This window comes from Callorhinus ursinus, unplaced genomic scaffold (assembly GCF_003265705.2).
Source record: "Callorhinus ursinus isolate GAN/ISIS: 27379988/994484 unplaced genomic scaffold, GSC_fseal_2.0 scaffold8, whole genome shotgun sequence".
NCBI lineage: Eukaryota > Metazoa > Chordata > Mammalia > Carnivora > Otariidae > Callorhinus > Callorhinus ursinus.
The window spans coordinates 44,244,457-44,267,318 of NW_027397070.1; the positions used below are offsets into that span (position 1 = coordinate 44,244,457).

Consider the following 22,862-nt stretch of genomic DNA (forward strand, 5'->3'; position numbering starts at 1 on the left):
CTTTCTTGAATTCTCTTATATGTGCCATCTGTTTCCTGATGAGTCTCTGACTCATGCAGGTATTAACCCCAGGCAAAGGAAAGACACTGAAGCCTTGTTTTTCTTCATAAGGAAAGTCACCACGAAAGAACTTGAAACCAGGAAGTCATATGGTCAGTATGGAGAACACACTTTGCAGAGAGGGTATGAGAGAAATGGTAAGATTAGTGGGCAGACTGGTTTGGTGATTTTATAGGAATTCGGGTGAGGACAAAATGACGTCCATGTCAATGGCAATGGTAACATAGATGAAAGGATGTGCTTGAGAGATGTTTAGGAGGTACAACCAACCGGGTTTGGTGACCAATAAAGTGTAGGGCAAATCTGAGGGCAAAGGAGTTATCTTTTTACCAGGTTACACCTGGGAAATGTCAGATCTCCTGAAACCAACAAAATTTTGAACCAAATAACTGTAGAGCTGGGTTGCCTGCCCTTCTCCTCCTTGTGGGCAGAGAAGTAAAGTGTCATGGAAGGAGTGTGTAACTGAGCCAGGGTGTCTCTGATTGATTGTGGCTGCACCACTAGATGACTTCAGGCTGTGCACAAGTTGTTTCTGCTTCAAGGCTAGTTCTGCTATTTGTGAAGTGAGGGATTAGCTAGGCTGGGTGATCTCGAAGAAAGTACTTTCAGCTCTAACATGCCAGGGCTTTCATAATCTAAAATAAAGACACCCACATTTCCTTACCTATTTATTCTTTTTATAGCCTTCTTTGTTTTCTTTTAAAATTTTTTTAAAAAGTTAACCCAAGCAAAACTTTAAAAAGTCAGGTAAGTCAGTATGTTTCAAACAAATGCTTTTTGGTCTTGAACAGTTAGGGTTTCTTTTCTTTTCTTTTTTCAAGGACTAACTTCAGAGAGTATTCTGGGTAACTAATTTAATTGTTCAATCTGCATTTTAAGGTTCCTTTCATTAAGTATTTTGAAAGTTTTTTATTGCCTTAGGAAAAAACTGTCTGTTTTCCTTTCCCCCTAGGATTGGAATTGCCAGAGGAAAAGCTCCCCATCACATTATCTTGGTTGGCAGGAGACAGGAGTGTGGGCAAGTCCCCGACTAGTGGTATCAGTGTCCGCAGATGAAAGGGATGGTATTTTTAGTGTCGAGAACAGCTCAGTGTGGTTTAATATGATGTGTTGCCACAAGTATAGCTTTCTAATTTGGAAAGCCTTTAGTGTGTTCAAGGCTTCATTTCATTTTTTCCCATCTCTCCCCCCTCATTTCGTTTCAAAGAGTCTCAGATTTTACATTTTGGCAATTTATTACTCTCACTATTGACACTCCTTTGCAGTATTCCGCACTATGGAGAACTTGAATGGCCATAGAGTGAAGTTCTCATTCTCAGGATTTTGAACAAGAAAAACTAAAAGCCTACAGATATCTGTGAAGGGAAAATAAATAAGTGTTTCAGTCATTGTGGGATAGGAGCATTGTTTTTTAAAAATCATGATTGCCAATAGAGATCAAGACTGAAGATGGACAAGTCTTTTGATCCACATTCTCACTTCTAAAAATGTTATTACAATAAGTGAACGGAAAAAATATACAAAGATAGACATATAGATGTAGACACACATTCATGCCAAAAGAATATTCATACCTCTGGTAAATAACATCAAAAGATATAAATCAGTCAAATATTTGTTGAAAAGGAATTAAATAATCATAGGGGGATAGGATTCATATTTGGAATGACCCCTCAGTTAGGTTACTGGGTCCCTGTTCTGGTAGACCTACTAATTGCTTTGAAAAGAAGATGGTTCTTGACATCCTGGGATATGGTCCAATTGAATATTCTTTACTTTAAAAACCCTACTGGCCTTGACCATTTTTGTAAAATTTTTGTTTTCTTTGCTAAATATAAGGGTTGTGTAGATTTACTAAAAAATTATTGTTTTCATTTCTTTATTATTTTCTACGTCTCTGTGCTTACCTCTAGGATCATTTTTCTTTTGTCTGGAGAACTACTGTTAGTATTCTCTTTAGTGCAGATCTGCTGATGCAAGATTAAGGAAGATAATAGGGATTTATTGGCTACCACTCTGTATTGGATACCATGCTGGGTACTGCATATACACTGAATCATGTAATCACCAGAATGGCTTATTAGCAATTGGTGGTCATTCTATATTATATGCAAGGAAACAGGATCAGAAGGAGTAAATGACTGGTATGAGATTTGAATCTGAGTTTGCATTATTCTAAAGTTTGTAATTTTTTTTAAAGAAATTAAATTACATAGAAAAAAACAAAGGAGATTTCAGAGTTGTTTGTAGTTAATTATAGGAAGGTTGGTGTTAATAAGGTGTGCTTACAGAGGAGGAAGGAATTTCAAGAGAAATGACTTGAATTGCACCTTAAGAAAGGGGAGGATTTTGTTCTGTAGGAAAGGCCAAGAAATGATTCTAGGTGGTGGGAGTTGTGGAAGTAAAGGTGTGGTGATAAGAAAACAGAGATGTACTTAGGAGGCAGTGTATTTTATTACACTAAATCTAGGAGATGTGCCTGGTGTAATAATAGCCTTATTCTTCATATGGAGAACCTGAAGCAAGAAAACATTAAACATTTTTAGTTCTGAAACTCACCTCATAAAATGTTGGTAATGCTGAGCTTTCTCCTGACTGATTTTCTTTCCTTCCTTTTAAAAATTCATTGTTTTCCGGGCGCCTGGGTGGCTCAGTTGGTTAAGCGACTGCCTTCGGCTCAGGTCATGATCCTGGAGTCCCGGGATCGAGTCCCACGTCGGGCTCCCTGCTCAGCAGGGAGTCTGCTTCTCCCTCTGACCCTCTTCCCTCTCGTGCTCTCTATCTCTCATTCTCTCTCTCAAATAAATAAATAAAATCTTAAAAAAAAAAAACTTTAAAAAAAAATAAAAATTCATTGTTTTCCATTTTAAAAGTAATAATTCATTTTCAAAAGAATATATGAACTATAGAAAAAAATATCTCACATATTCCTACCATGTGAATATGACCACAGTTAACATTTTGATTTCCTTCCAGCTTTTATTTTATATAAGTAGTGTGCTACTTATATAAATATAAATATATATATGTATATATATATATACATAGTATTAGCACATATATAATATATCATATTCAGGGCTACCCTGAATAGCCAAAGCGATCTTGAAAAAGAAGAACAAAACTGGAGGTATCAAAGTCCCAGATTTCAAGAGACTATAAAGCTGTAGTAATCAAAACAGTATGGTAGTGGCACAAAAACAGACACATAGATCAGTAGAACAGAATGTAGAACCCAGAAATAAACCCACAATTATGTGGCCAATTAATCTATGACAAAGGAGGCAAGAATATACAATGGGAAAGACGGTCTGTTCAGTTAATGGTGCTGGGGAAATGGACAGCTACATGCAAAAGGATGAAACTGGACCACTTTCTTCCACCATACACAAAAATAAACTCAAAGTAGATTACAGACCTAAATATGAGACCAGAAACCATAAAACTCCTAGAAGAAAACATAGGCAGTAATTTCTTTGACAGTTGTAGAAACATTTTTCTAGATATGTCTCCTCAGGCAAGGGAAACAAAGGTAAAATGAAACTATTGGGACTATACCCAAATAAAAAGTTTTTGCACAATGAAGGAAACCATCAACAAAACAAAAGGATATATTCGATAAGGGGTTGTTATCCAAAATATATGTAGAAGTCATACAACACAACAACCCCCGCCCAAATAGTCTGATTAAAAAATGGGCAGAGGGCCTGAATAGACATTTTCCAAAGATGTACAGATGGCCAACAGACACATGAAAAGATGATTAACATCACTAATCATCAGGAAAATGCAAACTAAAACCACAATGAGGTATCACTTTACACCTGACAGAATGGCTAGACTCATAACCAAGAAATAACAAGTGTTGACAAGGATGTGGAGAAAAAGGAACCCTTGGGTGCTATTGGTAGGAATGCAAATTTGTGCAGCCACTATGGAAAACAGCATGGAGGTTCCTCAAAAAAATTAAAAAAAAATTACCATATGATCCAGTAATTCCTCTACTGGGTTTTTACCCAAAGAAAATGAAGACACTAGTTTGAAAAGATATATGCAGCACTATGTTTATTGTAGCATTATTTACAACAGCCAAGATATGGGAGCAACCCAAGTGTCCATCCATGGATGAATGGATAAAGAAGGTGTGGTGTATACATATGATAGAACATTATTCAGCCATAAAAAAGAATAAAATCTTGCTATTTGCAATAACATGGATGGACCTAGAGGGTATAACGCTAGGAAATAAGTCAAACACCATGTGATTTCACTCATATGTGGAATTTAAGAAACAAAACAAACAAAAAAGAGACAGACAAAACAGACTCAAATATAGAGAACAAACTGGTGGTTATCAGAGGGGAGGCAAGGGGGAGGGTAAAATAGATAAAGGGGATTAAGATTATACTTAGCACTGAGAAGTGTATAGAATAACAATTCTATATTGTATGCCTGAAACTAATATGATACATGTTAATTATACTTCAATTAATTAAAAATTAAAACATGTATTAGCCTAGTGGGTAATCATAGTGTATATACTATTTTGTGTTTTCCTACCATATCCTAAGCATTAATCTGTGCCACAATATGTCATCATAATCATAAGTTTTGAAGATTGTATTATATTCTGAGTAGATAATATACTGTAACTTAGTTATTCAGTTCCTTTTATTACTAGCAAAATTTAGAATTTCCAGGTCAGAGGGCATGACCTATGTCATGACTCCTGATACATATTGTTTTCTGGAAGGTCAGTATTAGTTTCTGCATATATAGGCTGGCCTTCCCTGGGTTGCTGTCAGTGTTCATTGAGCTTAAGAAGGAGGGCAAGAGGGGCACCTGGGTGGCTCGGTCAGTTAAGCGTCTGCCTTCGGCTCAGGTCATGATCCCAGGGTCCTGGGATCGAGGCCCGTGTTGGACTCCCTGCTCAGTGAGGAGTCTGCTTCTTCCTCTCCCTCTGCCCTTCCCCCCCAACTAATGCTTGAGTGCACTCTCTTTCTAACAAATAAATTTTAAAAAAAGGAAGAGGGTGAGGGGATCTCTAATAATTGGGCTAGAGTATTCTTTCCTCTCTACCTCGAAACCAGATCCCCATCCTAATGTCTGACTGGCTTTGCAGCACCACCCTTATCTGGAGAGCCTCAACGCCTGGGTCTTGAGAAATTTTCAACTTGGAACTTTTCCAAGCCTTTTGCTATTTTATCCTCTATTTATTTTTCTTAAGCAACTAACTAAATAAGAATAACATTTCAACCTCTTTCCACTCCCTGCCCTCTGCATTTTTCCTGCCCGCACCACCTCTGCCTCCAGTTTAACCATGGGGTTGCTTCTTATATTTTAAAGCTAAATACAAAAGCACAGTTCTGAGATACAGCCAAGTTCTGCAGCCAAGTTTGAAGAATAAAACTTTAAAACAGCTCTTCTGTCATACACTTGGGAGGGGAGGCAGGCTTTGCTATAAATAAGGCACATTCCATTTCTGTCTCATCCTTTGCAGCCCTCGTGGATAATGCTTTTTGTATATGACTGCAGTGTTCTCTTGCTGCCCACTCACCCTTTCAACCTTCCCTTTTATATCGCATTTTATTTCAGTGTTCACTAGTTCTGGAGTTCAGGGACCCTGCTTGAGAGAGGAGTAGAAGTTTCCTTTCATTCTTCAGGGTTAAGTGTACTGAGATAAAGTGGCTGACTTGTAAGAAACTACATTTTATCTGGGACATTTTTAGCAGCTGCTGTATTAGTTCCCAATGGCTGTTGTAACAAATTACCATGAAATTAGGGGCTTAAAACAAAACAGATTTATTCTCCACGGTCCCGGAGGTCAGAAGTCTAAAATGATTTGGCAGGGCTGTATTCCTTCTGGAGGCTCTAGGGGAAAACCCATTTCCTTCCTTTTCCTAGAGGCTGCCCACATTTCTCAACTCATGACCCTGCATCCGTCTGACCTCCTTTGGCCATCATGTCTCCCTCTCTAACTCTTGCATCCCTCTTATAGGAACCCGTGATCACATGGAGCCCACCCAGATAATCCAGGGTAACCTCCCCGTCTCAAAATCCTTAACTTACTCGCACTTGCAAAGTCCTTTTTGTTGTGCGAGGCAGCGTATTCACCGGTTTTGGGAGTTAGGATGCAGACATCTTGAGGGGGAGGAGGGTATTATTCTGGCTATTACACTATCTAAGGGATGGAAAAATAATTTTAGAATTTTATCTGTTTTTCATAGCTACAGAGAGGATGTGCTGAAGACTTGGTTTTCCTTTCAGTGTTTGGGATGGTAGATATATGGCGACCTAAATTGAGTCTAGGATATCCGTTTGTATTTGCTAATGTCCCTTTGAAGACCGGAAAGAAGAGCCTTTCAGTGACTGACAGCAAGGATGGGGGTGGGTATCTTAGTTAAAGACCTTCCTTACTCCTTACTGGGTCCTTATCTTAGGTTCTTGTAGGGCATTGAGGGCAAATGACCAAGCAGATGCTTTTTTTTTTTTTAAGTAGGCTTCACATCTAGCATGGAGCCCAGTGTGGGGCTCAAACTCATGACTGTGAGATCAAGAATGGAGCTGAGATCACAAGTCAGACGCTTAACTGACTGAGTCATCCCCGTGTCCCCCATGCAGATGCATCCTAAATAAATGAAGGACAGCCTCCTTTACTATAGCCTCCTACAGTGTGGCTTTCCTAGAGATGAACCAGACTGTTCATCTCTAGTTATTTTATATTTTAGAATATATAAGAACTGTGGTACTGAACAATACAGTTAATAAACACTTTCCTCATGGCTGGCTGGAGAGTAACAGTAGAAATCATGACCTTACGTTCTTTTTTCAAGCAGTAAGAAGAGCTTAGTCTTCTTAGCTTAGGAATGTGCCAGTCTGCTTGTTGACTCTCCTGAGGCCTCTCTTTTCACCATTTTTCATGTTCTGGTGAGTCACAACACATAATGGCAGACAAAAGGTTCACAGGTGAGGGTGTTGACGGGAAAGCCACCAAGCAACAGCAGGATCCTGGATGTTAAAATGACTCAAGGCAGATGAGCCCCTCCAAGGAGCTAGTCCAGGAAACAGACAAGAAAGCCTAATTGTCAGCAGGGGTTTGGAGTGAGCTTTCTCTTTCTAAAAGGAATGATTAACTCCACTGCCTTCTGGGGAAGGAGAAGTCAGTAGTTGAAAACAAAATTTACTGTAGCCAATGACATGTTACAATTTTAGGGCAGAGTTCAGCAGACTACTTGTCCTTGGACCTAACTCATCCTATCAGTTCTTGTATAGCACTTCAGCTAAGGCTGGTTTTTACATTTTGAAATGGTTGGAAAAAATAAAAAAAGCAATATTCCATGATGTGTGAAAATTATGTAAAATTCAGATTTCAGTTTCATAAATCACGATTTGCAGAAACACAGCCATGCTATTCATTTATTAGTTGTCCGTGACGATCACGGAGGAGTTGAGTGGTTGTGGCAGACATTGACCATGTGGCTGACAAAGCCTAAAATATTTACTAACTGGCCCTGTACAGAGAATTTTGTAGCCTCAGGTTATAGGGACTTGGGGGAGACTGAAAAAGCCTCTGCAAATGTCCTTGTTGGAACGATATTTCGATAGGAACCAAGACCCAGTGATTCTGCCCAGTGGGAACTCATTTCTAGGAACCCACAGGGAATCTAGCGGGAGAATGGGCATACAAGTTAACCCATGTAAAATTGGTCTCTGGAAACCCAGGTATACTCATATGATGCTATAAATAATACACAAATCCTGCCATTTGCTCCTTGAATAGCATGTCTCCTTTACTGAGGGGGTCACAGACTTTATTCCAGTACTTTATTAAAGAGATTTTATTTGGTTGGTTTTTTTTTTTTTTTTTTTTTTTTTTAAATGAAGAAGAGCATATTGAGCTGCTGGAAGTGTTGGGCTGTGTGTTCTGAAATATCCCAGTAGGATAGGCGCCAGCTACCTACGTTTCAGATGCAATGTCCAAATGGCTCTCATTTCTCCAGGACCCACTTTGTCCAGGCATCAGGCCAGTGCTTTGGCACATGATGGCTCACACTGACAGCACCTCTGCAAGATCAGTGGTGCTATTCCCGCTCTGCCTGGGCGGGAAGGGCTCACAGTGGGAAACCCTGTGCCTGCCGTGCTGCATTAAGTGTGACCTGGAAGAAGCAGGCCAGCCACTCGGGGAGCCACTTCGTTCTGGTCTTTTCTCTGTGATAGCAGAGCTATCACAACCTCATCAGCAAAATGCTCTCATCACTGAGTTACAGTACTCAGTGATAACATTAACTTCCATCACTTTGCTTGTTGTGGTATCTTGACCACTGGGAATAGCGCTGCAACAAACATGGTGCAGAGATCCTTTCGAGGTACTGACTTTGTTTCCTTCGGCCGTACACCCAGAAGTGGGATTGCTGGATCATATGGTAATTCTGTTTTAATTTTATGGACCTTCGTACTCTTTTCCACAGTGGCTGCCCCAACCTACATTGTCACTAACAGTGAATAAGGATTCCCTTGTCTTCTCATCCTCACCAACACTTGTTATTTCTTGTCTTTTTGATAAAGGCCATTCTAACAGGTAGCATCTCATTGTGGTCTTGATTTACATTCACAGTAACCAAGATAGGGAAACAACCTAAATGTTTGTCAGTGGACGAATGGATAAAGAAGATGTGGTATGTATATACAGTGGGATATGACTCAGACATAAAAAAGAAGAAAACCTCCTGTCATTTTAGGGAAGACATGGATGAACCTGGAGGACATTATGCTGAGTGGAGTAAACTGGACAGAGAAAGACAAGTCCTGTATGATTTCACTAAATCTAAAAAACAAGTAAAAATGAACTCATAGAACCAGAGAGGAGATGGTGGTTGCCAGGGGCTGGGGGTGGGGGAAATAGGGAGATGTCGGTCAAGGGATACAAACTTTCTGTTATAAGTTGGGTAAGTTCTGAGGATCTAGTGCACAGCATGGTGACTATAGTCAATAATACTGTATTGTGTACTTGAAATTTGCGAAAAGAGCACATCTTAAGTGTTCCCACCACACACACACAAAGGTAACTATGTGAGGTGATGGATGTGTTAATTAACTTTGTTGTGGCAAATATTTCATAATGTATATGTATATCAAATAATGACTTTGTGCACTTTATATATGTACAATTTTATTAGTCAGCTATACCTCAATAAATCTGGAAAAAAAATGTTACCTTACATTCTATAGTTCCTTCCAGCACTCCATATCCTTCATATTATGTTCGTGAAAGTCCTGGGATACTATTTATCTAAACTTTGTAAATGAGGAAACTGAGGCTTGTGTGGGGTCAACCAGCCTTTAGTGGCAGAGCCAGACCTTCTGACCTTGGGGTCTGGTGTCCTGCACACTACTTCCCATGCCTTCAGCCATGGAGCCCTAACACTTAAACCAATCTTAGGCAGAAGACTGTGCTACAGTCTATGCCTGTGGTACCTGAGTTCATCCTCATGGTGATCACAAACTGATTTCCAGAGACTAATTTTACATCCTAGATATTTTTTGGCATTACCCTAAAATTGGGACTCTGTTGAGCACAGTGTATTGCTCAATCTCTTTCTCTTCCTCGTCACCACATCTGTTGCTTGTGTTTCAGCCCCAAACCAAACCAATAATGGATTCCCATTCATGTTCCTCTTACCACATGGCTCCACATGAGGAAAGGTATATTGCATGTATTCTGCTCAGAAAAAGGCTGAAAAATTGTGGGAAAACACACTTTCAAAGAAGGTTTGTGTTCTTTGGGACATAGGAACATAGCATTAATCACAACTTCTGCTTACAGCTGCACAAGTTATTAAAAGAGCTCATTTTCAGCAAATTTTAAATAGTGGAGATGGTTCTTGAGCACATTTAACAAGCACTCTGTCCTGGTTTTGCCCCAGTCCCTGTATATTCCTCCCCAGTCTTCATCACTGGAGTAGCCCCCTCTGCCTGCCCTATGATTCCTTAGCCCCCTTCTCTGCTGTATGCTGCCAGGGGCAACATTGTGCTCTGTGTACACTGATTTGGGGATTCCTCAAAATGCTATGTCCTCTCCAAACTTCAAATGCCTATATCCAGCTGCTAAAGGACGTCTCTGTTTGAATCCTCCTTACTTATTGCAGATTCAACAGGTAGAACATAACAAAGTGTTCTCCCTCTGGAATTCAGTGGTTGGTGTCACATCACTCATTCAGTTAGCATCTAAGTAAAAACCCAAAAACGATTCTCCTTGACAGGACTTGCCACTCACCCCTCTTTGCCATGTAAATGTATTTATTTTTGTATGTGTCATCTTTTATGTTTGTCTCCTTATGATATTATAAATGCTTGCCACCAGGTAGGCAATAAAGAAATGTTTGGTGGGCAGACCTGTAGATAAGCATTCCTGAAACATACCCTGTTATCTTTCCTAGATGAGATTTGCTACCACATGACTTCTCCTTACACTGGCTGGATTGTGTAACTCAGTCTTTGGTGCAAAGATTGGTGGCATGTCTCTGAGCTCTGCAAACTTATTTATCTTTGGAATTATTGAGCTTGGCGGCTGTCCACATCATGTAACAACTCTGCTGTCACGTTTCCCTCCTTGCTTTCTTTCTTTGCTCTCCCCCACTTTTCACATTCCTATCTGTGAGAGAGAAGGAGAAGAAATGAAGACTACAAACCCATATTTCTCTCACCAATTAAAAATATCTTTCCATCTTGTTTTACTATTAAATGAATTCCTTGTTTGCTTTCTGTGTTACAATTAAAACAGCTTCTTTCCTTCTTAGTGTCTTTAACATATTTTTATTGCACAAATGATTCATGTTTACTATACAAAATTAGAAATTATAGGTAAACACAAAGAAGGAAATAAAATGTATAACCCCCCTCACTCAGAGAGCTATAGTCAACTTTTAATATAATACCTACTTCCATACATTTTTTTTCCTATACACATATTTCATCAAAAATGTAGACTTATCATACTTGCTATTGGAAAACTTCTTTTCACTTAATAGGTTGAGAACACGTTCCCATGATAATACTCCTCTAGATCAGATGTCAACAAACTTTCTCTGTAAAGGGCGACATAGTAAATATTTGAGGCTATGTGGAACATACAGTTTCTGTTTCAACTACTTAACTCTGCTGTCATAGTGTGATATGTAAATGAATGAGTGTGGCTGTGTTCCAATAAAACTTTATTTTCAAAAACAGGCAGTTGGCCACGTTTGGCTCATGGCTGGGCCGTGGTTTGCTTATGTTTGCTCTAGAATACCATTTTTAATGGCTGAACAGTAGTCTACTTTATCAATATATCATGATTTACTTAACCAATCTGAATAATAGCTAATGTTCTTTGAGGCCTTATACTGTGCTTTGCACCCTGAAGGGTTTTTTCTATTTCCTTTTTCACTCTTCCCACCCATAACCCTGTGAAATAAAGGTATCATTCTTTCTATTTAACAGATGAGCAAACTTAGATAAAGAACAAGTAGGTAATTTGCCTAAGGTTAGATGGCTATTAAGTAGAAAAGACAAAATTTAATTTGATATTTAGAAACCACGTTTTTAACTACTCATTATATTTTTATGCACATTGGTGGTTATTTCCTTGGGATAAATCCCTAGAATTAGAATAACAAGTGCATCTTAAGGCTTTTGATCTGTGTTTCCAGGTTGATATCTATGGCCAAGTCCTATTTCTTGGGTGGTGTAAACCTTAGCAATAATACTTCATTGTTTTAAATCACATTAAAAATTATAAATGCAAATGAACATTTATTTTATGCATATTTCTCATCTGTGTTTCTTCTTAGGTGAATTTCTCATTCATGAAGGAAAGGTTCTCATTATTGTATAAGAGCAGTTGTCTTTTCTACTGATTTATTGAAGCCTTGTACACAGAACTCCTTTGGTGTTTTAGCTGATGTTACGTGGCTTGTTATGAAAAGGGTCCATTTACTTTAAAAAGCTATTGTCTTTACAGTTAAAGAGAATTAGACAGAAAAGTGTTTGGTTTTAGCATAATAGCACTAATTAGACTTCTGGAATTAAACAAATAAACAAAAAACAAAACAAAACCCTGTAAGGTAAGAGAGAACTTACTGCTGCTGAGGAGCTTGTCCCTTTAGTTCACATCTCTTAAGTCACTAGGATTTGGGTTCTTTAATTGGAATGACTGCTTTGCTGTGGCCATGGCAACATATCTTAGCTGCCATAAAGAACATACACCTTGACAAAATATTTTTTAGGGGGTGGGTTTTAGATAGAATTCATTATCCAGTGTATTCATGGAGAGTCTAGATGAATTAATGGGTGGTAGACCAATAATTATAACAGTATATTATAATATACCAATAAAAATAACAGTAATAAAAATAGTGAAATTAACAGTTACTATCTACTGATTACTTACCTTATTCCAGGCACAATGCTAAATGCTTTATATTATTTAATTTGATCTTCACTTATAATTCTAGGTCATAGATATTGTCATTATCCCTGTTTTATACATGAGGAAACAGACCAAAAACCTAGGTGGCTTGCCTGGACTCTACAGCTGCTAAGTAGGAGTGGAGCTTGATGTTGACCCTGATGCTCTACTGTGTGAAACTTATAGGCTTATTACAGAAAGCTGTTGGGATATATGCTTACTTGTATGTACATGTATGGCAGATATCTTGATTGTCAAATGTGGAGTCAGCACTACTAGAATTTAATAACACTAGGATCAATGGGCCATGAATCTGACCCAGGATTCAGAACCCATGCTCTTATGAAGATCAGAATTAGGATGCTTTATGAGATTCAAAGAACACAAAGGGTAGCCGACCCAATATATTCTATCTTGGGTTTCTCTTGAGGACCATCAAATTGAAAGAGGATATCTGATGGGGAAAGGTAGAGTTGTAAGAAATCCTAGGCAATAAGACAGAAGAAACTTTTTTTTCCTTACAGCTTTTTTGACAAAATTATGTATGTGTGTATGTATGTTTGTGTACACACACACGTAGGGATGTAATCATTTGAGAATGTGTAATGTTATGAAATATCAGCCATGGTAAAGTTAATGAACACATCTGTCACCTCACATAGTTACTTTTTTGTGTGATAAGAATGCCTCTTTTAGGGGCACCTGGGTGGCTCAGTTGTTGGGCGTCTGCCTTTGGCTCAGGTCATGGTCCCAGGGCCCTGGGATCGAGCCCCGCATCGGGCTCCCTGCTCGGCGGGGGGCCTGCTTCTCCCTCTCCCACTCCTCCTGCTTGTGTTCCCTCCCTCACTGTGTCTCTCTCTGTCAAGTAAATTAAAAAAAAAAAGATCTACTCTTTTAGCAAATTTTATATACACAACACAGTATTGTTAACTATAGTCACCATGCTATACAGTAGATCCCTAGAACTTATTCATCTTATAATTGAAAGTTTGTACCTTTTAACCAATATCTCCCCATTTTCCTCACTTCCCAAGCCCTGGCAACCACTCTGGTTCTGAGTTCAACATTAAAAAAAAAATTCACATGTAAGTGATATTATTTGTCTTTCTCTGTCTGGCTTATTTCACTTAACATGATGTCCTCCAGGTTCATCCATGTTGTCAATAAGGGCAGGATTTTCTTCTTTTTATGGCTGAATAATATTCTAGTGTGTGTGTGTCTGTGTGTGTGTGTATCACATTTTCTTTATCCATTCTTCCATTGATGGACACTTAGGTTGTTTCCATTCTTGGCTATTGTGAATAGTGTTGCAGTGAACATGGAAGTGCAAATATCTTTTCAAGGTACTGATTTCATTTCCTTCAGATATATTCCCAGAAGTGGGATTGCTGGATCATATGGTAGTTCTATTTTAATTTTTTTTTGAGGAACCTCCATACTGTTTTCCATAATGGCTGTACCAATTTACATTCTCACTAACAGAATACAAGGGTTCTCTTTTTTCACATCCTCACCAACTCTTGTTATTTCTTGTCTTTTGTCAATAGCCATTCTAACAAGTGTGAGGTGACATCTCATTGTGGTTTTGATTTGCATTTCCCTGATGATTAGTGATGTTGAGAATCTTTTCATGTACCCATTGGCCATTTGGATGTCTTCTTTGGAAAAATGTTTACTTAGGTCAGTTGCCTATTTTTAGATTGGATTATTATTATTTTTGTTATTGAGTTGTATAAGTTCCTTACATATTTTAGATATAATCCCTTATGAGATATAGTTTATGAATGACTTCTCCTATTTTGTAGGTGCCTTTTCATTTTGTTGATTGTTTTCCTTGCTGTGCAGGTTTTTGGTTTGTTGTGGTCCCACCTGTTTATTTTCGATTTTGTTGTTTGTGCTTCTGCTGTCACGTCAAAAAAATCATTGTCTAGACCAATGTCAAAGAGTTTTTTCCCTATGTTTTCTTTTAGGAGTTTTACAGTTTCACCTTTTACATTTGAGTCTAATCCATTTCCTGTTAATTTCTGTGAGAAGTGTAAGATAGGGGTCCAGTCTCATTCTTTGGATATAGAATACAGTTTTTCTTTCTTTAAAGATTTTATTTATTTATTTGACAGAGAGACACAGCGAGAGAGGAAACACAAGCAGGAGCAGAGGGAGAGGGAGAAGCAGGCTCTCCGCTGAGCAGGGAGCCCAATGTGGGGCTCGATCCCAGGACCCTGGGATCATGACCTGAGTCAAAGGCAGATGCTTAATGACTGAACCACCCAGGTGCCCCAGATTAGAGTTCTTCTAACATTGTTTATTGAAGAGATTATCCTTTCTCCATTGTGTGTTCTTGTTTCCCTTATCAAAGATTACTTAACCATATATGTGTGGGTTTATTTCTGGGTTCTCTATTCTGTTCTATTGGTCTCTGTATCTGTTTTTTGGATAGTACCATATTGTTTTGATTACTATAGATTTGTAATATAATTTGAAATCAGGAGTTGTGATGCCCCAGCTTTATTCTTCTTTCTTTAAATTACTTTGAATATTCTGGATCTTTTGTGGTTCCATTTGAATTTTAGGATTGTTTTTCCTATTTCTGTGGAAAATGCCATTGGACTTTTGATAGGGATTGAATTGAATCTGTATATTGTTTTGTGTAGTATGGATATTTTAATAATATTAATTCTCCCAATCCATGAACATGGGGTATCTTTTCATTTATTTGTGTCTTCTTCAGTTTCTTTAATCAGTGTTTTATAATATTCAGTGTATAGGTCTTTCATGTCCTTGGTTAAATTTATCCCTGAGTATTTTATGTTTTTCCTTCTACTGTAAGTGGAATTTTTTTCTTAATTTCTCTTTCAAATGGTTCATTTATAGTGTATAGAAATGCAACTGATTTTTGTATGTTGATTTTGTATTCTGCAACTTTACTGAATTCATTTATTTTAAGTGTTTTTTTTTGTGGAGTCTAGAGTTTTCTATATGTTAGGATCATGTCATTTGCAAACAGAGACAGTTTTCGTTCTTTCTTTCTAATAGGAATGCCTTTATTTCTTTTTCTTGCCTAATTGTTCTGGCGAGGACCACCAGTATTGTGTTGAATAGAAGTGGTAAGACTGGGCATTCTTGTCTTGTTCCTGATCTTAGAAGGAATGCTTTCAGTTTTTCACTGTTGATTATGATGTTAGCTGTGGGCTTTTCATATATAGCTTTTCTTATATTGAGGTGCATTCCTTTTATATCTAATTTGTTGCAAGTTTTTATCATGAATGGATGTTGAATTTTGTCAAGTGTTTTTTTCTGCAGCCAAAGAAATGATCATATGATTTTTATCCTTCATTTTGTTAATGTGTTGTGACATATTTATTGGTTTGCAAATGTTGAACCTTCTTGCATCCCAGGGATAAATCCCTCTTTATCATGGCATATAATACTTATAATGTGCTGTTAAATTTGGTTTGCTAGTATTTTGTTAAGGATTTTTGCATCTATATTCAACAGGGTTATTGGCTTGCAATTTTTCTTTTCTTATAGTATCTTTGTCTGCCTTTGATATCAGGATAATGCTGGCCTCTAAGGTGAGTTTGGAAGTGTCCACTGTTGCTCAGTCTTTTGAAAGAGTTTGAGAAGAATTGGTATTAATTCTTTAAATGTTTGGTTGAATTCACCAGTGAAGCCATGTGGCCCTGTGATTTTCTTTGTTGTGAGATTTTTGATTACTGATTTAATCTCTTGACTCATTGCTGGTCTGTTCAGATTTTCTGTTTTTTATGATTTAGTCTTTGTAAGTTGTATGTGTATATGAATTTATCCATTACTTCTAGGTTATCCAGCTTGTTGGTGTGTAATTGATCATGGTAGTCTTTTATGATCTCTTTATTTCTGTGGTATCAGTTGCTATGTCTCCTCTTTCATTTCCCATATTACTTGCTTGAGTTCTCTCTTTTTTTTTAGTCTAGCTAAAGCTTTGTCAATTTTGTGTTTTCAATAAATCAGCTTTTAATTTTGTTTATGTTTTCTTTTTTTTTTTCTAGTCTCTGTTTCATTTATCTCCACCCTAATCTTTATTTCCTTCCTTCTCCCCATTTTGGGCTTAGTTCTTCTTTATTTCCTTGGGGCGTAAAGTTAGGTTGTTTGAAATCTTTCTTATTTCTTTTAATGTAGGTGTTTATTGCTATAAACTTTCCTCTTAGAACTGCTTTTGCTGTATCCCTTAGGTTTTTATATGCTGTGTTTCCATTTTTGTGTGTTTCAAGATTTTTTTTGATTTTCCTATTATTTCTTTAGTGATCCATTGGCCATTCAGGAGTGTGTTGTTCATTTTTACATTTATGGATTTTCCAGCTTTCCTCCTGTTATTGATTTCTAGTTTCATACCATTGTGGTTGGAATAGATACTTGATATGATTTTAATCTTATTAAATTTTTAAAAGACTTGTTTGTAGCCTAGCAGATGATCTGTCCTGGAGAAAGTCCTGTGTACACTTGAGAAGAATGTGTATTCTGCTGCTCTTCGATGGAATGTTCTGTGTATCTGTTAGGTCTGTTTGGTCTAAAGTGTAGTTTAAGTTCACTGTTTCCTTATTGATTTTCTGTCTGGGTGATCTATCTGTTGTTGAAAGTAGAATATGAAGTCCCTTGCTATTTTGGTATTGTCATCTATTACTCCCTTCAAATCTGTTAGTATTTGCTTAATATATTCATGTGCTCAATGTTGGGTGCATATGTATTTACAATTGTTATATCCTCTTGATGAATTGGCCCCTTTATCATTATATAATAACTTTCTCTTATTATACTTTTTGACTTTAAATCTGTTTTGTCAGATATAAATGCAGCTATCCCTGCTCCCCTTTGGTTTCCACTGGCGTGGAATATCTTTTTCCAACCCTTCATTTTCAGCAATAGGTGTCCTTAAAATTGAAGTGAGTCTCTGGTAGGCAGTATATAGTTAGGTCTTTTTTTAAAAAACATTTTAATCCATTCAGCTACTCTATGACTTTTGATTAGACAGTTTAATCCATTTACGCCCAACATAACTATTGATAGATAAAGATTTACTTTTGCCATCTTGTAATTGTGTTCTGGTTATCTTGTAGTTCCTTTGTTCCATTTTTCCTCTCTTGCTATCTTCCTTGGTGATTTGATGATTTTCTGTAGTGTATGCTTAGGTTTCTCTTTCTCTCTTGTGTGTGTAATATAGTTTTTTGCCTTGAGGTTATTATAAGACTTACATAAAATATAGTTATAACAGTCTATTGCAAGAGGATAACTTTGCACACAAAAACTCTACCTTTTTACTGCCCCCTTTTATGTTTTTGATAGTATAATTTATATCTTTTTATATCATGTATCCATTAACAAATTATTGTACTTATAGTTATTTTTTTATTATGTTATGTTAATCACCATACATTACATCATTAGTTTTTGATGTAGTGTTCCACAATCCATTGTTTTCTTATAACACCCAGTGCTCCATGCAGAATGTGCCCTCTTTAATACCCATCACCAGGCTAACCCATCCCTCCACCCCCTCCCCTCTAGAACCCTCAGTTTGTTTCTCAGAGTCCATAGTCTCTCATGGTTCATCTCCCCCTCCGATTTCCTGCCTTCATTTTTCCCTTCCTACTGTATTCTTCTTCTTCTTCTTTTTTTAACATACAATGTGTTATTTGTTTCAGAGGTACAGATCTGTGATTCAACAGTCTTACACAATTCACAGCGCTCACCATAGCACATACCCTCCCCAGTGTCTATCACCCAGCCACCCCATCCCTCCCAACCCCCCACCACTCCAGCAACCCTCAGTTTGTTGAGATTAAGAACTCCTCATATCAGTGAGATCATATGATACCTGTCTTTTTCTGATTGACTTATTTCACGTAGCATAATACCCTCTAGTTCCATCCACATCATTGCAAATGGCAAGATTTTGTGTTTTTTTGATGGCTGCATAATATTCCATTGTATAGTTATTTTTTTTAAGATTTTTTATTTTTTTAAGTAATTTCTACACCCAACATAAAATTTAAACTCCCAACCCTGAGATCAAGAGTCACATGCTTTACTGGTTAAGATAGCCAGGTGTCCTATACCTATGGTTATTTTAAGTCTTTGTTTCTTTTAAATTCTTTTTTTTTGTACCAGAGTTAAGTGATTTACACACTACCTTTACAGTATTAGAGTATTCTGAATTTGACTATATACCTATTTTTACCAGTGAATTATATACTTCCATATGTTTTTATGCTATTAATTAATATCCTTTCAGTTCTGCTTGAGAACTTTCTTTAGTGTTTCTTGTAAGGTATGTTTAGTGGTGATAAACTCCCTCAGTTTTTGTTTGTCTGGGAACGTCTTTATCTATACTTCATTTTCAGAGGGCATCTTTGATGGGTAAAGTATTCTTGGTTAGCAGTTTTCTCTTCCAACAGTTTGAATATATTATCCTTTTCTCTCTGAGCCTGCAAGGTTTCTGCCAAGAAATCAGCTGATAGCTTTATGAGGGTTCTCTTGTATGTAATAAATTTCTTTTTCTTAATGCTTTCAAGATTCTTTCCTTGCCTATGATTTTTGACAGTTTTATTATAGTGTGTTTCAGTGAAGTCGTCATTGGGTTGAATTTGATTGAGGACCCATGAACTTCATGTACCTGGATGTGTATATCTCTCCCAAGATTTGGGAAGTGTTCAGCCTTTATCAGACTAACTACTTCTATTGGCCACCCAAACTATTCCCAAGTGCCTACTAATTTACATACAGAACTCCCTTTCCTGCCAATAAAGTGTTTTCTATCAACTGATCCCAAAGTGTAATTTTAGTCTTCTATCACATGACTCCATGATACATACCCAATTCTCTGGGCAAACAGACCTAATCCAAACAGCTTGTGCTTTCGCTCTCCTTTCTTTAACCTGTTTTATTTACTTGAAATGTCTTCAGTTTCTCTGCCTCAAACCCAAGTCTTCATCTGTCAGAATTCTGCGCCTTTCTCAATACTGAGAGAAAATTCTACCTAAAGATCAATTCCTGATTTTTATAGACAAAAGTGACTACCCCATCCCATTTGATTCTAATGGTAGTTATATTACTTTCAAATCAACTATAACCTACTTATTTGTAAGATAGGTTTTGTGTATGTCTTCTCCCTCTAGCTTCATTGGAAGGCCCTTGAGAATTAGGATCTAATTCATTTTTGTTTTCCCTGTGGGACTTGCATGGTTCCTTGAACACAGTGATTTTCCAAGAGAACTGTTCTTATGGATCCTGATTCTGTAAGAAAGGAAACCTCCATTTAGAGCTTTGATATAGATTGAATTCTGTTCCCCCCAACTATATTGAAGTCCTAACTGCCTTTACCTCAAATTGTCTGCAAATAAAGTCATTGCAGATATAATTAGTTAAGATGAGGTCGTACTGGAGTAAGGTGGCCCCCCAATCCAATATGACTGATGTCCTTATAAAAAGGGAAATTTGGACACACACACATACACACACACACACACACACACACACACACACACACAGAGAGAGAGAGAGAGAGAGAGAGAGAGAGAACACCATGTGAAGATTGGAGTTCTGCTAACACAAGCTAAGTATCTACCAGAAACTGGGAAGATAGACTGGAATAGATTTTTTCCTGGAGCATTAAGAGAGAGCAAGACCCTGCTGGTACCTTCATCTCACACTTCTGGCTTCCAGAACTATGAGACAGTACATTTCTGTTGTTTAAGGCACTCAATTTGTGGTACTTTGTTATAGCAGCCCCCGGAAACTAATACCAGCCTATATTTTCACCATCCCCAGAACAAACAAAAATGTGGTATTTAAAATGATACCTTTCTTGGTAGAACTGAGGGCTGAGGTGGGGTAACCTGATAACAAAGTAGCTAGAACCTTCTCTATTATTTGTACCCCTGGTACTCTGCTCCAGTCTGAGTTCTTATGGCCCTCAGAGCATCTTTAGCACTGAAAGCTGAGCATGTCAGAAATGGACAATCTTTTGTCTTTAATCCTCTTCTTCCCTCATAAGCCTCTCTCAGTTATTACCATATTCTTATCAGTCCCTCTGGCTAAAATCTTCTGCAGTCCTTCCATTTTCTTATCCCCAATTAAAAAAAATCTAGATTTCAGGGCACCTGGGTGGCTCAGTCATTTAAACATCTGATTCTTGGTTTTGGCTCTGGGTTATGATCTTAGGGTCATGAGATTGAGCCCCACGTCAGGCTCTATGCTGGGCATGGAGCCTGCTTAGGATTTTCTCTCTCCCTTTCCCTCTGCCCTTCCCCCCACCCCAACTAAACCTATGTTCTCTCTCTCTCTCTCAAAAAAAAAAAAAAAATCAGATCCTCATTACTGATGGCAATAATTGGCCAGACTGAGGGCAGGCCCTTAACCTAGAGAATGTGTTTTCAGTCCTGCTTGATGCACATACCCAGGCTTGTTGGCAGTGGGGCCTGGGACTCTGACAGGGTGAGGTGAGAATGCTGCCCCTCCCTCCCAGGGATGTAAGTATAGACTTTCTGATCCTGGGCTGAGTCAGACTGAAGGTTTGCATCCTGCTGTGTCACTTACTGGCTGTGGGGGCCACTGTGGAGAGGCTTCTTAATCCCACTGGGCCTCTGTTTACTAATCTGTAAATGAGATAATAATGGAGCTCACTTCATAGGGGCATCAAGAGAATTAAATGATTTAATGCACATCAAGAAGTGAGAACCTGGCACATGGCAGGTGCTTCATAAATGTTCACTTGTATTGTTATATATGCAAGAAAATCTCATTGGCATTTATTAAAACCGCCTTATTATTTTTCATAAAGAAGGGCATAGTTAATCCTCAGGTTTTTTTTGCCTTCCCTCCTCCCCCACCCGTTTCACACACATTAAGAAATACGGTGGTAATTTATACACATGGACTCAGGGCTGGCTTAGCAGGGAACTTGGAGCAAAGCTTCTGAGATCTAACTTGGCTGAGCTCCTGGGCCTCTCTTGGCTGCCAAGTCCCCTGTGCTTACCTGTCTTCGATGTTGTTTAGGTTCCAGTGACCAAGGGCACAGCTTGGTGACTGGCCTCCCGAGGCCTCTGGAGTCACCAGGGGCTGCCTCTAATTAGGTACACTGTTGAGCATGCAGGTATTTATCCTGGAGGCAAGAAGGGCTGCTGGGAATAGCTGCTTAACATGAAATGCAGGCAGCAAGTCCAGTGGTAGTGAGAAGCATGTTCCCTATGATATGAAGCATTGGCAAAGCCCAGACAAGCAAACAGTGAGGACCCCAAACCCAGTTGTTTTCATCATATTCCCCTTATAGGACCACTCCTAAACTGAGCTGATTCATTCAGTGATATTTGTGACTAAATTTTCATAATCAATAGGGATTTGTTAAGCAATTCCTGAGTGCCAGATACAGTACTAGGTGTTGATGATAAATGAAATGATGAGTTAAACACAGTCCCGCCTGTAACGAGTTTATAGTCTGGTCATTGGGACAGACTGATGAGCCAATAGTGGTGTTGAGGTTAGGGCATCACAGAAGTGGGTTATGGTGTCCCAGGGTGGGGGATTCTGACTCAGTCTGGGGGCAACTAGGGGACCATTATACTTGTCATTTTTTATTTAATGCCCCTATAAGATTGACTTTGGACAGGACAAGGATTGTGGCTTTGTTTTTATTGCTCTATCTCCCGTGCTATCTCGGGGTTGGCATATGGTAGAGGCTCAATAAACGTTTGGTAAATAAGGTAATTAAATGGCATCTAAGTTGAGAACTGAAGGATGGGGTCTTAGTGAGGAGGAAAGTGTGTGTTTGGGGGAGTAGAACAGTGGCAGTAGGAAATAAAATGGTGAGAAGGACATCATGGGGAAGGAGTGGCATGTACTCCTTGGGAAGGACAAAGACTGGTTCTGGAAACTGTTTGCTCATACAGTAGGGAGGTATAGAGGCAATTCAGGAGGCATGGTGAAGGCTGATGGTGAGAATAATATGGAATTGGTAAAGATTTTGAACAAGAAAGACTGGTTGGATTTGACATGCATGTTTTAAGGTACAGGAAAGGGATTAGATTGGAGAGGGCAGAGTGGAAGCAGAGAGGCCAATTTGAAGGCTTCTGTAGCAATCTTGATTAGAGATGGGGGTAGCTGGACAAATTACTGATAATGGAGATGGGGATGTAGATAGATTCAAAAGAAGCTAGGGATGTAGAATCACCAAGATCTGGCAACTGTCTCCAGAGAAGAAAGGAAGGAATGGCACTGCATCTTTTTTTTTAAATTTTTTATTGTTATGTTAATCACCATACATTACATCATTAGTTTTGGATGTAGTGTTCCATGATTCATTGTTTGTGCATAACACCCAGTGCTC

General features: G+C 38.2%; 1 protein-coding gene across 16 annotated transcripts in view; it reads left to right on the plus strand.

Moving 5' to 3' along the window:
* The window catches only part of RGS6 (regulator of G protein signaling 6), a 647,729-nt gene that overhangs the window by 31,607 nt on the left and 593,260 nt on the right, over window positions 1-22,862 (plus strand). The gene's annotated exons all lie outside the window — the stretch shown is intronic.